The sequence below is a fragment of the Cryptomeria japonica genome, unplaced genomic scaffold (assembly GCF_030272615.1).
Source record: "Cryptomeria japonica unplaced genomic scaffold, Sugi_1.0 HiC_scaffold_35, whole genome shotgun sequence".
NCBI classification, from domain to species: Eukaryota; Viridiplantae; Streptophyta; class Pinopsida; order Cupressales; family Cupressaceae; genus Cryptomeria; species Cryptomeria japonica.
The window spans coordinates 555,001-570,000 of record NW_026728857.1 but is presented as its reverse complement, the minus strand read 5'-3'; the positions used below and the strand labels follow the sequence as shown (position 1 = coordinate 570,000).

At 59.4% G+C, this 15,000-nt stretch overlaps 1 non-coding gene across 1 annotated transcript; it reads left to right on the top strand.

The window, feature by feature from the left end:
* The first annotated feature begins 12,688 nt into the window (after positions 1–12,688).
* LOC131862157 (5S ribosomal RNA) lies at positions 12,689–12,807 on the top strand. The gene has a single exon (XR_009361183.1). It is a non-coding gene; the product is annotated as a 5S ribosomal RNA (ribosomal RNA).
* Positions 12,808–15,000: the final 2,193 nt, after the last annotated feature.

Here is a 15,000-nt window from a genome sequence, read left to right as displayed (position 1 = left end):
CGAAGAAGCAACCTTCAGTGCAAACGTAGCACTCTTTTGTGCAACCGCCCAAACAACGCCCCCTCTACCCTCTGTCGAAACACTCGGCATTGCTGCTCCCTAAGGTGAGCTTCTCCTCATAGGCAATTCCGCTCTTATCCGGTCACGTTTGTGTGCCCGAATTTCGCAAGGCAACCTCCATGGGACATGGAAAAGACTCGAGAAGAGAGCTCGCTCACGGGAGAGAGAAGCCAAGGAGACCACGAGAGTGCTGAGAGTGGGACAGCGCTGAATAGGCGGGAGAAGCCTGCGCGTATAAACGGAGATATATATCCAATTGCAACGAAGGAACGTGCCAAAGATCGAGAACAATGGCAGAAATGCTAGTAACGTGCACTTCGGGACCAACGCATCACCGGAAGACAACCGCCAAACATCGAAAGAGTCGCGATGCTCCGCAACCTACGTGCAAAGCGGTCGCACACCGGGTAAGGGAGTGAGAGCCCCAAACATAGCTGGGCGAGGCGCTCACTCCGCTCTTTAATATCTCGTTAATACCGCCAAGGAAATGGCACAAGCACACACACACAAGCATCCTCGGAAGAGGACAGTTCGAGTGACAGGTCAAATCCAAGAGTTCCGAAGACTACCTCCAGGAACAATCGGGAACAAGACCGATTACAAGTCGTCGAGTCTGTTACTGGGCGAACACGAGATGCGCACAGGAAATCGATCAGCCCTCACAATGGCCCAAGGCCAGAGATCGGACTGCTACGATTTACCCCAACAATCATCGTGCCACTCTTCGCAGAGAGGTGATAGACGCCAACGAGCCCGCGCATAGCAATCGAGGTGTAAAAAGGGCGTTGAAGGCAGGAAGCCTGGACGAAAGAGGCTACGAGGTCACCTCGAAGCGGTCTAAGAATCGGGCGCACTTGGGGCGACTACCAGTGCCAACCCCTTATCCCGCGGTGCGTCCGACACACAGAAATTTCCAAGGCGGCCAAGGAGCCTCCCCGCATAGCAATCGGGGTGTGAGGTTACGGATGCAGCATTGATAGCAATCGAGGTGTGAGGCGAAGGATGCAGAAGTGAGAGCCGAGGGATGTAGCAGAGATAGCAATCGGGGTGTGTGATGCAGAAGAGATAGCAATCGAGGTGTGCGGTGGGAAGGGCCCAGCAGCCAGAATGCATGAAGCGACGGATGAAGCAGTGATGACAACCGGGCTGTGAGGAGAGGAGGGATGCAGCCAAGAAAGCAATCAGGGCTCGAGGCAAGGGATGCATCAAGGATAGCAATCATGTTGTGAGGCGAGATTCCAAAGGCTAAACGTGAGAGGCTGCAGGGTCGACTCAGAGAGGTCTATGCATGTGAGAGGCTGAAAGCAAGGTCGACTCGGAGCGGTCTATGCATCGGGCGCGCTTGGGGCGACTACCAGTGCCAACCCCTTATCCCGCGACGCGTCCGACAAAGAGAACGTTCCAAGGCGGCAGAGGAGGTTACCAGCCGAAGGATGCAGTAGCAATAACAGGTATAGTTCCGCGGCGGCCGAGAAGACTCACCGCATAGGAATCGGGATGCGAGGCGAGGGATGCGGCGGGAAGGCCCCGACGGCTAAACGGAAGAGGCTGCAGGGCCGCCTCGGAATGGTCCAAGCATCGGATGCGATTGGGACGACTACCAGTGCCAACCCCTTATCCCGCGATGCGTCCGATACACAGATAGTTCCAAGGCGGCCGAGGAGCCTCACCGCATATCAATCGGGGTGCGAGGCGAGGGATGGGGCGGGAAGGCCCCAACGGCTAGACGGAAGAGGCTTCAGGGCCACCTCGGAATGGTCCAAGCATCGGACGCGCTTGGGGCGACTGCCAGTGCCAACCCCTTATCCCGCGATGCGTCCGATACACAGATGGTTCCAAGGCGGCCGAGGAGCCTCACCGCATAGCAATCGGGGGTGCGAGGCGAGGGATGGGGCGGGAAGGCCCCAACGGCTAGACGGAAGAGGCTTCAGGGCCGCCTAGGAATGGTCCAAGCATCGGACACGCTTGGGGCGACTACCAGTGACAGCCCCCTATCCCGCGATGCGTCCGATACGAAGATGGTTCCAAGGCGGCCGAGGAGCCTCACCGCATAGCAATCGGGGTGCGAGGTGGGGGATGCGGCGAGATGGCCCCAACGGCTAGACGGAAGAGGCCACAGGGCCGCGTCGGAATAGTCCAAGCATCGGACGCGCTTGGGGCGACTACCAGTGACAACCCCTTATCCCGCGATGCGTCCGATACGAAGATAGTTCCAAGGCGGCCGAGGAGCCTCACCGCATAGCAATCGGGGTGCGAGGTGGGGGATGCGGCGAGATGGCCCCAACGGCTAGACGGAAGAGGCTGCAGGGCCGCCTCGGAATAGTCCAAGCATCGGACGCGCTTGGGGCCACTACCAGTGACAACCCCTTATCCCGCGATGCGTCCGATACGAAGATAGTTCCAAGGCGGCCGAAGAGCCTCACCGCATAGCAATCGGGGTGCGAGGTGGGGGATGCGGCGAGATGGCCCCAACGGCTAGACGGAAGAGGCCACAGGGCCGCCTCGGAATAGTCCAAGCATCGGACGCGCTTGGGGCGACTACCAGTGACAACCCCTTATCCCGCGATGCGTCCGATACGAAGATAGTTCCCAGGCGGCCGAGGAGCCTCACCGCATAGCAATCGGGGTGCGAGGCGAGGGATGCGGCGAGATGGCCCCAAAGGCTAGACGGAAGAGGCTGCAGGGCTGCCTCGGAATAGTCCAAGCATCGGACGCGCTTGGGGCGACTACCACTGCCAACCCCTTATCCCGCGATGCGTCCGATACACAGATAGTTCCGAGGCGGCCGAGGAGGTGGGGGATGCAGCGAGATGGCCCCAACGGCTAGACGGAAGAGGCTGCAGGGCCGCCTCGGAATAGTCCAAGCATCGGACGCGCTTGGGGTGACTACCAGTGACAACCCCTTATCCCGCGATGCGTCCGATACACAGATAGTTCCGAGGCGGCCAAGGAGCCTCACCGCATAGCAATCGTGGTGCGAGGTGGGGGATGCGGCGAGATGGCCCCAACGGCTAGACGGAAGAGGCTGCAGGGCCGCCTCGGAATGGTCCAAGCATCGGATGCGCTTGGGGCGACTACCACTGCCAACCCCTTATCCCGCGATGCGTCCGATACACAGATAGTTCCAAGGCGGCCGAGGAGCCTCACAGCATAGCAATCGGGGTGCGAGGCGAGGGATGCGGCGAGAAAGCCCCAATGGCTAGAGGGAAGAGGCTTCAGGTCCGCCTCGGAATGGTCCAAGCATCGGACGCGCTTGGGGCGACTACCAGTGACAACCCCTTATCCCGCGACGCGTCCGATACACAGATAGTTCCAAGGCGGCCGAGGAGCCTCACCGCATAGCAATCGGGGTGCGAGGCGAGGGATGCGGCGAGAAGGACCCAACGGCTACACGGAAGAGGCTTCGGGGCCGCCTCGGAATGGTCCAAGCATCGGACGCGCTTGGGGCGACTACCAGTGACAACCCCTTATCCCGCGACGCGTCCGATACACAGATAGTTCCAAGGCGGCCGAGGAGCCTCACCGCATAGCAATCGGGGTGCGAGGCGAGGGATGCGGCGAGAAGGACCCAACGGCTACACGGAAGAGGCTTCGGGGCCGCCTCGGAATGGTCCAAGCATCGGACGCGCTTGGGGCGACTACCAGTGACAACCCCTTATCCCGCGACGCGTCCGATACACAGATAGTTCCAAGGCGGCCGAGGAGCCTCACCGCATAGCAATCGGGGTGCGAGGCGAGGGATGCGGCGAGAAGGACCCAACGGCTAGACGGAAGAGGCTTCGGGTCCGCCTCGGAATGGTCCAAGCATCGGACGCGCTTGGGGCGACTACCAGTGACAACCCCTTATCCCGCGACGCGTCCGATACACAGATAGTTCCAAGGCGGCCGAGGAGCCTCACCGCATAGCAATCGGGGTGCGAGGCGAGGGATGCGGCGAGAAGGACCCAACGGCTAGACGGAAGAGGCTTCGGGTCCGCCTCGGAATGGTCCAAGCATCGGACGCGCTTGGGGCGACTACCAGTGACAACCCCTTATCCCGCGACGCGTCCGATACACAGATAGTTCCAAGGCGGCCGAGGAGCCTCACCGCATAGCAATCGGGGTGCGAGGCGAGGGATGCGGCGAGAAGGACCCAACGGCTAGACGGAAGAGGCTTCGGGTCCGCCTCGGAATGGTCCAAGCATCGGATGCGCTTGGGGCGACTACCAGTGACAACCCCTTATCCCGCGACGCGTCCGATACACAGATAGTTCCGAGGCGGCCGAGGAGCCTCACCGCATAGCAATCGGGGTGCGAGGCGAAGGATGCGGCGAGAAGGACCCAACGGCTAGACGGAAGAGGCTTCGGGTCCGCCTCGGAATGGTCCAAGCATCGGACGCGCTTGGGGCGACTACCAGTGACAACCCCTTATCCCGCGACGCGTCCGATACACAGATAGTTCCAAGGCGGCCGAGGAGCCTCACCGCATAGCAATCGGGGTGCGAGGCGAGGGATGCGGCGAGAAGGACCCAACGGCTAGACGGAAGAGGCTTCAGGGCCGCCTCGGAATGGTCCAAGCATCGAACGCGCTTGGGGCGACTACCAGTGACAACCCCTTATCCCGCGACGCGTCCGATACACAGATAGTTCCGAGGCGGCCGAGGAGCCTCACCGCATAGCAATCGGGGTGCGAGGCGAGGGATGCGGCGAGAAGGACCCAACGGCTAGACGGAAGAGGCTTCAGGGCCGCCTCGGAATGGTCCAAGCATCGGACGCGCTTGGGGCGACTACCAGTGACAACCCCTTATCCCGCGACGCGTCCGATACACAGATAGTTCCGAGGCGGCCGAGGAGCCTCACCGCATAGCAATCGGGGTGCGAGGCGAGGGATGCGGCGAGAAGGACCCAACGGCTAGACGGAAGAGGCTTCAGGGCCGCCTCGGAATGGTCCAAGCATCGGACGCGCTTGGGGCGACTACCAATGACAACCCCTTATCCCGCGACGCGTCCGATACACAGATAGTTCCGAGGCGGCCGAGGAGCCTCACCGCATAGCAATCGGGGTGCGAGGCGAGGGATGCGGCGAGAAGGACCCAACGGCTAGACGGAAGAGGCTTCAGGGCCGCCTCGGAATGGTCCAAGCATCGGACGCGCTTGGGGCGACTACCAGTGACAACCCCTTATCCCGCGACGCGTCCGATACACAGATAGTTCCGAGGCGGCCGAGGAGCCTCACCGCATAGCAATCGGGGTGCGAGGCGAGGGATGCGGCGAGAAGGACCCAACGGCTAGACGGAAGAGGCTTCAGGGCCGCCTCGGAATGGTCCAAGCATCGGACGCGCTTGGGGCGACTACCGTTGCCAACCCCTTATCCCGCGATGCGTCTGATACACAGATAGTTCCGAGGCGGCCGAGGAGCCTCACCGCATAGCAATCGGGTTGCGAGGCAGATTATTGGGAAGGGAACCCCCTGGGATGCGGCTCAAGCAGTGCCCAAAGGGACTGGAATGCGGAATCACATCGAGAGACCCAAATGCTATACGAGGGCTCAAATCGAATTATCGATTTGGCCACGACATGGACGCATCGGAACGACTACCTTTGCCGAACCACTCGCAATTGCATCCATACCGAAACCAATAGACATTTCCGTTAGAGCCCTCGCATAGCATTCGGGAATCTCGCATGCCCCTCTAAATCGACCAATGCTGGCGCTCAATGAAAATCCGAGCGCTACCACCGTTCGAGCGCCAGCATTGGTCGAGTTAGAGGGGCACGGGGGAGAATGCTCCAGTCAACACCTCCCCTATATAAGTTATTTGTCCGATTCTCGCACAACCGTAGTCTGCCTCGTCGAATCAAACAACGGTCCCAGATTCCGACTTCCGTTCCGTAGAGACCCAAAAGCTAGATGGAGGCTCGCAAGAAAGAGAGTCGGCGCATAGCAATCGGGTTTCTCGAACGTTTAGGGACCGAGCTCACTTGCGGATAGGGCAAAATCCGCCAAGCAACCCAAAAGCTAGACGGGGGCTCGAATCGAATCGCCTAGGCGGCCACAACAACGACGTGTTGGATCGACTACCAGTGCCAAACCATTCAGCAAGACTAGTCTGTGTCGAGGCCGGATAGAGATTCTCAGAGAGCGCCCGCATAGCATTTAGGAGACCTGCCGCGTCCCTCACACTCGACAAATGGTGGTGCACGTTTATAAATCCGAGCGATCCCAACCCTTTCAAGCACCAACATCGGTCGAGATAGAGGGGCACGGAGGGGGCTGCGTGAGACAACACAGTCCCCTATATAAGTTATTTGTCCGATTCTCACACATCCGAAGAATGGTCATCAAATCGGACAACAGCCCAAACTTCCGACTTCCGTCCCAGAAAGCCCAAGAGCTATCTAAAACGTTCATGGCCGGAACTCGATCGCGGCTATACCAGTCCGCCAAGCAACCCAAAAGCTAGACTGGAGCTCTAGTCGAATCACCTCTGTGGCCATTGCAAGGACGTGTTGGAGCGACTACCATTGCCGAACCATTCCGCAGGTCGAGTCCATACCAAGGCCGCATAGAGATTCACGATGAGCTCCTGCATAGCAATCAGGAGACTTGCCGTGTCCATCACAATCGATAAATCCTGGTGCAAGATTTTTGCATCCGAGCGCTCCAACCAGTCGAGCACCAGCATCAATCGACATAAACGGGCACGGGGGGAGGATGCTCGAGAACACTACCTCCCCTATATAAGTTATTTGTCCGATTCTCAAGCAGCCGAAGTCTGGTCATCGAATCGGGTCAAAGACCACAACTTCCGACTTTACCCACAATGCAAGTCATCGAATCGAACATCGGCCCCCGAGTCGGACTCCATGCGTATGTCAGGTCATCGGACCCAAATTCCGCCTTCCTGCGCATGGCGGGCCATCAATATCAACTCGGTCATCAGACCCAAACTCCGCCTTTTTGCGTATGGCACGCCTTCAAATCGGTCATCGGACCCAAATTCCGCCTTCCTGTGCATGGCGGGCCATCAACATCAACTCGGTCATCGGACCCAAATTCCGCCTTTCTGCGCATGGCACGCCATCAACTCGGTCATCGGACCCAAATTCCGCCTTCCTGCGCATGGCAGGTCATCGGACACAAATTCAGACCTCGCCAATATGCCTACGTATCGAATCGGTCATCGGACCCAACTTCCGACTTCATCCATACTGTAGGGTCTTTGAGGTTGGCGCGGTGCGCTCAACCCAGGGAGTCGACCCATCGAAGCATACACCTCCCCTATATAAGCTATTTGTCCGATTCCCACACCTGTGTAGTTTGCACCTCTGACCAGGACATCGACCCCAACTTCCGAACTCGACTGCAACGACGGCACCAGCGCCTTGGTGCGCACCTTGCGACGCACAGTCCCAACATTCGCCTTCCTGCACATGGCAGGTCATCGGACCCAAATTCCGACCTCGCGAGTATGCCTACATATCGAATCGGTCATCGGACCCAACTTCCGACTTCATCCATACCGTAGGGTCTTTGAGGTTGGCGCGGTGCGCTCAACCCGGGGAGTCGACCCAACGAAGCATACACCTCCCCTATATAAGCTATTTGTCCGATTCCCACACCTGTGTAGTTTGCACCTCCGATCAAGACATCGACCCCAACTTCCGAACTCGCCTCCAACGACCGAACCAGCGCCTTGGTGCGCACCTTGCAACGCACAGTGCCAACATTCGCCTTCCTGCACGTGGCAGGTCATCGGACCCAAATTCCGACCTCGCGAGTATGCCTACATATCGAATCGGTCATCGGACCCAACTTCCGACTTCATCCATACCGTAGGGTCTTTGAGGTTGGCGCGGTGCGCTCAACCCGGGGAGTCGACCCAACGAAGCATACACCTCCCCTATATAAGCTATTTGTCCGATTCCCACACCTGTGTAGCTTGCACCTCCGATCAGGACATCGACCCCAACTTCCGAACTCGACTAAAAAGACCGCACCAGCGCCTTGGTGTGCACCTTGCAACGCACAGTGTCAACATTCGCCTTCCTGCACATGGCAGGTCATCGGACCCAAATTCCGACCTCATGAGCATACCTACTAATCGAATTGGTCATCGGACCCAACTTCCGACTTCATCCATACCGTAGGGTCTTTGAGGTTGGCGCGGTGCGCTCAACCTGGGGAGTCGACCCATCGAAGCATACACCTCCCCTATATAAGCTATTTGTCCGATTCCGACACCTGTGTAGTTTGCACCTCCGCTCAGGACATCGACCCCAACTTCCGAACTCGCCTGCAACGACCGAACCAGCGCCTTGGTGCGCACCAAAAGTGCGCACTTTTGGAGGGCACTTTTGTGCGCTCCAAAGGTGCGCACTTTTGGAGGGCACTTTTCTGCGCTCCAAAGGTGCGCACTTTTGGAGGGCACTTTTTGGAGGGCACTTTTCTGCGCTCCAAAGGTGCGCACTTTTGGAGGGCACTTTTTGGAGGGCACTTTTCTGCGCTCCAAAGGTGCGCACTTTTGGAGGGCACTTTTTGGAGGGCACTTTTCTGCGCTCCAAAGGTGCGCACTTTTGGAGGGCACTTTTTGGAGGGCACTTTTCTGCGCTCCAAAGGTGCGCACTTTTGGAGGGCACTTTTTGGAGGGCACTTTTCTGCGCTCCAAAGGTGCGCACTTTTGGAGGGCACTTTTCTGCGCTCCAAAGGTGCGCACTTTTGGAGGGCACTTTTTGGAGGGCACTTTTCTGCGCTCCAAAGGTGCGCACTTTTGGAGGGCACTTTTTGGAGGGCACTTTTCTGCGCTCCAAAGGTGCGCACTTTTGGAGGGCACTTTTTGGAGGGCACTTTTCTGCGCTCCAAAGGTGCGCACTTTTGGAGGGCACTTTTGTGCACTCCAAAGGTGCGCACTTTTGGAGGGCACTTTTCCTGTGCTCCAAAGGTGCACACCTAGGTGAGCACCTTCGACCACACCTTGTAGCACACCAAACTCTGACTTTCGACTTCATCCGCAATGCAGGGTCTTTGAGGTTGGCGCAATGCGCACAACCAGGGGAGTCGACCCATCAAACCCAACACCTCCCCTATATAAGCTATTTGTCTGATTCTCATACATGCGTAGCCTGCAGGAGCAATTAGGACATCGACCCCAACTTTCGGCTTCTAAACGAAAACAAGGTCTTTGAGGTTGGTGTAATGCGAACAACTAGGGGAGTCAACCCATCAAACCCAACACCTCCCCTATATAAGCTATTTGTCTGATTCTCATACATGTGTAGTCTACAGGAGCAATTAGGACATCGACCCCAACTTTTGACTTCTTAACGAAAACAAGGTCTTTGAGGTTGACGTAATGCGCACAACCAGGGGAGTCGACCCATCAAACCCAACACCTCCCCTATATAAGCTATTTGTCCGATTCTCATACATGTGTAGCCTGCAGGAGCCATTAGGACATTGACCCCAACTTTTGACTTCTTAACGAAAACAAGGTCTTTGAGGTTGGCGTAATGCGCACAACCAAGGGAGTTGACCCATCAAACCCAACACCTCCCCTATATAAGCTATTTGTCTGATTCTCATACATGTGTAGCCTGCAACAACGATTAGGACATCCACCCCAACTTCTGAATTCGTCTGCGTTGACCGCACCAAAGGTGCACGCCTTGGTGCTCACCAAAATCCGACTTCCGACTTCTTCTGCTATGCGGGGTCTTTGAGGTTGGCGCAGTGCGCACAACCAGGGGAGTCAACCCACCGAATGCAACACCTCCCCTATATAAGCTATTTGTCTGATTCTCATACATGCGTAGACTGCAGCAATGATTAGGACATCCACCCCAACTTTTGACTTCTTAAACAAGACAGGGTCTTTGAAGTTGGTGCAGTGCACACAACCAGGGGAGTCGACCCATCAAACGCAACACCTCCCCTATATAAAGCTATTTGTCCGATTCTCATACGTGTAGTCTGCAGCAGCGATTAGGACATCGACCCCAACTTCCGAATTCGTTTGCATTGACCGCACCAAAGGTGCACGCCTTGGTGTGCACCCTGGAGTGCACTTTGGTGCTCACCTCGGTGCACACTTTGGTGTGCACCTCGGTGTGCACCAAAGGTGCGCACCTTGGAGCGCACCAAAGGTGTACACTTTGGAGCGCACCACATAGGGTCTTTGAGAGGTTGGCGCAGTGCGCACACCAAGGTGGGTGTTGAGGTGCGTGCCGAGGTGGGTGGGTGCTAGGGTGCGCTCCATGGTGGGTGCCAGGGTGGGTGCGTGCTAGGGTGGATTCCAAAGAGGGTCATAGGGTGGGTGCCAAGGTGGGTTGGTGATATAGTGGGTTCAAAGGTGGGTACTAGGGTGGGTTCCAAGGTGGGTCACAAGTTGGGTGCCAGGATGCGTGGGTGTTAGGTTGGGTGCCAAGGTGGGCTCCTGCGTGGGTGGGTGCTAGGGTGGGTTTCAAGGTGGACGCGAGGGCGGGTGCCAAGGTGGGTAACAAGTTGGGTGTTAGGATGGGTGAGTGCTAGAGTGGGTGCCAAGGTGGGTGGGTGCTAAGGTGGATGCCAAGGTGGTTCACAGGGTGGGTGGGTTCTAGGGTGAGTTCCAAGGTGGGTCACAGGTTCAGTGCTAGGGTGGGTGTCAAGGCGGGTGTCGAGGTGCCTGGGTGCTAGGGTGTGGATGCCAATGTGGGTCATAGGGTGGGTACTAGGGTGGGCTGCAATGTGGGTGCCAAGGTGGGTAACATGCTCGGTGGGTTCTAAATTGGGTGCCAGGGTGGGTGTGCACCCACCTTGCCCGAGGTGGGTGCCAAGGTGCCAGTGTGGGTGGGTGCTAAGGTGGATGCCAAGGTGGGTGAGAAGGTGGGTGATAGGTTGAGTGGTAGGATGGGTGGGTGCCAAGATGGGTCACAGGGTGGGTGCAAGGGTGGGTAGGTGCTAGGGTTGGTGTCAGGGTGGGTGGGTGCTAGGTTGGGTTCCAAGGTGGGTGCGAGGGTGAGTGTCAAGGTGGGTCACAGGTTAGGTGCTAGGATGGGTGAGTGCTAGGGTGCAAAGGTGCCAGGGTGGGTGCTAGGATGGGTCGATGCTAGGGTGAGTGGCAAGGTGGGTCCACAAGTGTCAAGGTGGGTGCCGAGGTGGGTGCCAAGTCGGCGACTGCTATGGTGGATGCCAAGGTGGGTCACGGGGTGGGTGCCAAGTTGCTAGGTTGGGTTCCAAGGTGGGTGCCAACGTGGGTGCTAGGGTGCGTGGGTTAAAGGGTGTGTCACAACGTGGGTGCCAGGATGGGTGCGCACCCACACTGGCCAAGACGGGTGCGGGTGCAAGGTTGGGTTCCAAGCCCGGTCACAGGCTGGGTGCTAGGATGGGTGGGTGCCAAGGTGGGCACCAGGGTGGGTGCACCCACCCTGGCCAAGGTGGGTCACGGGGTGGGTCCTAGGGTGGGTAACGGGGTGGGTACTAAGGTGCGTGCCAAGGTGGGTCATAGGGTGGGTGCCAAGGTGGGCACCAGGGTGGGTGTGCACCAACCCTAGCCAGGGTAGGTCACGGGGTGGTTGTCGGGGTGGGCGTCAAGGAGCCAAGGTGGGTGGCAAGTAGCCAAGTTGCGTGCCAAGGTGGGTGTCGGGGTGGGTGCCAAGGATCCAAGGTGGGTGCCAAGGAACCAAGGTGGGTGTCTGGGTGGGTGCCGAGGTGGGAGCCAGGGTGGGTCCCAAGGTGAGTGCAAAGGTGGGTGCCAGGGTCAAGGTGAGTGCCAATGTGGGTTCCAAGGTGCCAGGGTCAGGGTGAGTGCCAATGTGGGTTCAAAGGTGCTAAGTTGGGTGCGAGGTTGGGTGTGAGGGTGGGTGGGTGCCAAGGTGTGCTAGGTGGAAGCCCGGGTGGGTCGGCATCCCATGGGTGTCGAGTTGGGTGCCTGATGGGTGCTTCTTGTCAAGTTTTAGTCGTCGGGACTCATTTCGAGCCTTAGAGGTCGTTTCTTGTCCGGTTGCCCTGTCTTCGACCTGGGAACCCAATTTTGGTCCTCGGGTCCCATTTTTTTTTGTCTCGCATCCCACTTTTGGCCTGTGGCCTTTTCGGGGTCGATTCTCGTTTTGGGCATCAGAGCATGTTTCTTCTCCTAAAACCCAATATTTGTTTATTAAGTCTCGGAACACATTTTTGTTCTCGTGGACCCATCATGGGTCTTGGAACGCATTTGTGGTCCTTGGGTCCCATTTTGCATCCCGAAACTTGTGTTTTGGTGCTTGATCCCTATTTTGGGTGCCCACCTTGCACCAAGTGCGCACCCGGGGCAAACCGAGCGCCTTGGTGCACCGGGGCAAGATCGAGCGTGCACCCGAGGCGCCCCGAACATGCACCAAGGTGCACTCGGCCCACATGTGAGCGCAGGTCGTTGCGCCCGAGGTGGTGTGTGGGCACCGCGTTGCAGACGGGACACTGCACGCACACGACGCCCCCTCCAGGTGCACGCACGTAGGCCGGGCCGGGTGCACACCCGACGCCCTAGCAAGGTGCGCGCACCCGGGCAGGGCTCACACTTGGCGAACGGGGCGCACTTCGCGAGGGAGGGTGTGCACCTCGACGGGGGTGGGTGGCCGGGGTGGATTCGCACGTGGGTCGCGGTTTGCTAAGTACACACTGCGACAAGCTCATAACGGGTGCGATCATACCAGCATTAGTGCACCAGATCCCATCAGAACTCCGCAGTTAAGCGCGCTTGGGCCGGAGTAGTACTGGGATGGGTGACCTCCCGGGAAGTCCCGGTGTTGCACCCTTTTTTAGTTTTTCGCCGGGCGTCGCAATGCTATTTGAATAAACCTTTTGCCCGTTTGCGTTCTCGTCGGGGCCGGGCCGGGCCGGGGTGCGCTGCCCGCACTACCGCGCGCGCGGGGGCGACACCGAGCGCGCACCCGAGGCGCCCCGAGCACACAGGCCACGGTGCAACCCGGGCGTTGTGCGCGCACCCCGGTGCGCCCGAGGTGCTGCGCGCGCACCCAGGTGAAATCGGTGTGCACCTCGGCCAGTGCGCGCTCGGTCGAGTCGCGCACGTTGGCCAAGGTGCACGGTGATGTTTCTTACTCTAAGGTTCCGCACCAGACGCCCGGGATAGGTGAGCGAAGCTGGGCGGGGCCGGGTGCGCGGCCGGGGCAGGTGCACGCAGCTGGAGAGAGCTTTGGAGCACACTTCGGAGCGCACCAATGATGCGCTCCATTCAAAAGTTTCCTGAAAAGGCAAAAAAAGTTGAGATTATAGAATTTCCCACTTGAGAGATTGTAAAAAAAAAAAATTTAAAATGAAGGAAACGCGGGTGCCAAGGTGTGCGCAGCCCAGCCAAGGTGTGCGCACCAAGGCGCCCACCCTGGCGAAGGTGCACGCAAGGTGCGCACCCGAGGCAAACCGGACAATTAACCCAACTTTCGACTTCGCGCGCACCTTGGAGCGCACTTCGGAGCGCTCCTTGGTGCGCACCAATCTTGGGCACCTCGGAGTGCACCATGGCGCCCACCAAGGTGCGCACCCGGGGCAAACCGAGCTCCGACTTCGTGCGCACCTTGGAGCGCACGAAAGGTGCGCACCATGGCGCCCACCAAGGTGCGCAGCCCAGCCAAGGCGTGCGCATCAAGGTGCGCACCCTGGCGAAGGTGCGCACCCGGGGCAAACCGAGCTCCGACTTCGTGCGCACCTTGGAGCGCACAAAAGGTGCGCAACCCAGCCAAGGTGTGCGCACCCCGGTCAAACCGAGCTCCGAATCGTGCGCACCAGAGGTGCACGCCATCGTGCGCACCTTGGAGCACACTTCGGAGCCCTCCTTGGTGCGCGCCGATGTTGCGCACCTCGGAGCGCACCCGGGGAAAACAATGCAATTAACCCGACTTTCGACTTCGTGGGCACCTCGGAGCGCTCTCGGGTTCGCACCTCGGAGCACACCGAGGTGCGCACCTTTGATGCGCTGCCTTCACCAATTTCCAGAAAAGGCAAGAAAACATTGAGAAGGTGTGCGCACCGAGGTGCCCACCCTGGCGAAGGTGCACGCGAGGTGCGCACCCGGGGCAAACCGGGCTCCGACTTCGTGCACGCCGCACCTTGGAGCACACTTCGGAGCGCTCCTTGGTGCGCACCAGGGCGCGCAACCCAGCCGAGGTGCCCACCCCGGCGAAGGTGCACGCGAGGTGCGCACCCGGGGCAAACCGGGCTCCGACTTCGTGCACGCCATGGTGCCCACCGCGGCGAAGGTGCACGCGAGGTGCGCACCCGGGGCAAACCGGGCTCCGACTTCGTGCACGCCGCACCTTGGAGCACACTTCGGAGCGCTCCTTGGTGCGCACCATGGTGCCCACCAGGGCGCGCAACCCCGCCGAAGGTGCACGCGAGGTGCGCACCCGGGGCAAACCGGGCTCCGACTTCGTGCACGCCGCACCTTGGAGCACACTTCGGAGCGCTCCTTGGTGCGCACCATGGTGCCCACCAGGGCGCGCAACCCCGCCGAAGGTGCACGCGAGGTGCGCACCCGGGGCAAACCGGGCTCCGACTTCGTGCACGCCATGGTGCGCACCGCGGCGAAGGTGCGCACCCGGGGCAAACCGGGCTCCGACTTCGTGCACGCCGCACCTTGGAGCACACTTCGGAGCGCTCCTTGGTGCGCACCAGGGCGCGCAACCCAGCCGAGGTGCCCACCCCGGCGAAGGTGCACGCGAGGTGCGTACCCGGGGCAAACCGGGCTCCGACTTCGTGCACGCCGCACCTTGGAGCACACTTCGGAGCGCTCCTTGGTGCGCACCATGGTGCCCACCAGGCCGCGCAACCCAGCCAAGGTGTGCGCACCAAGGTGCACGCGAGGTGCGCACCCGGGGCAAACCGGGGTCCGACTTCGTGCACGCCGCACCTTGGAGCACACATCGGGGCGCTCCCGGGTTCGCACCGGCGTTGCGCACCGTGGTGGGCACCTCGGAGCACACCAAGGTGGGCAG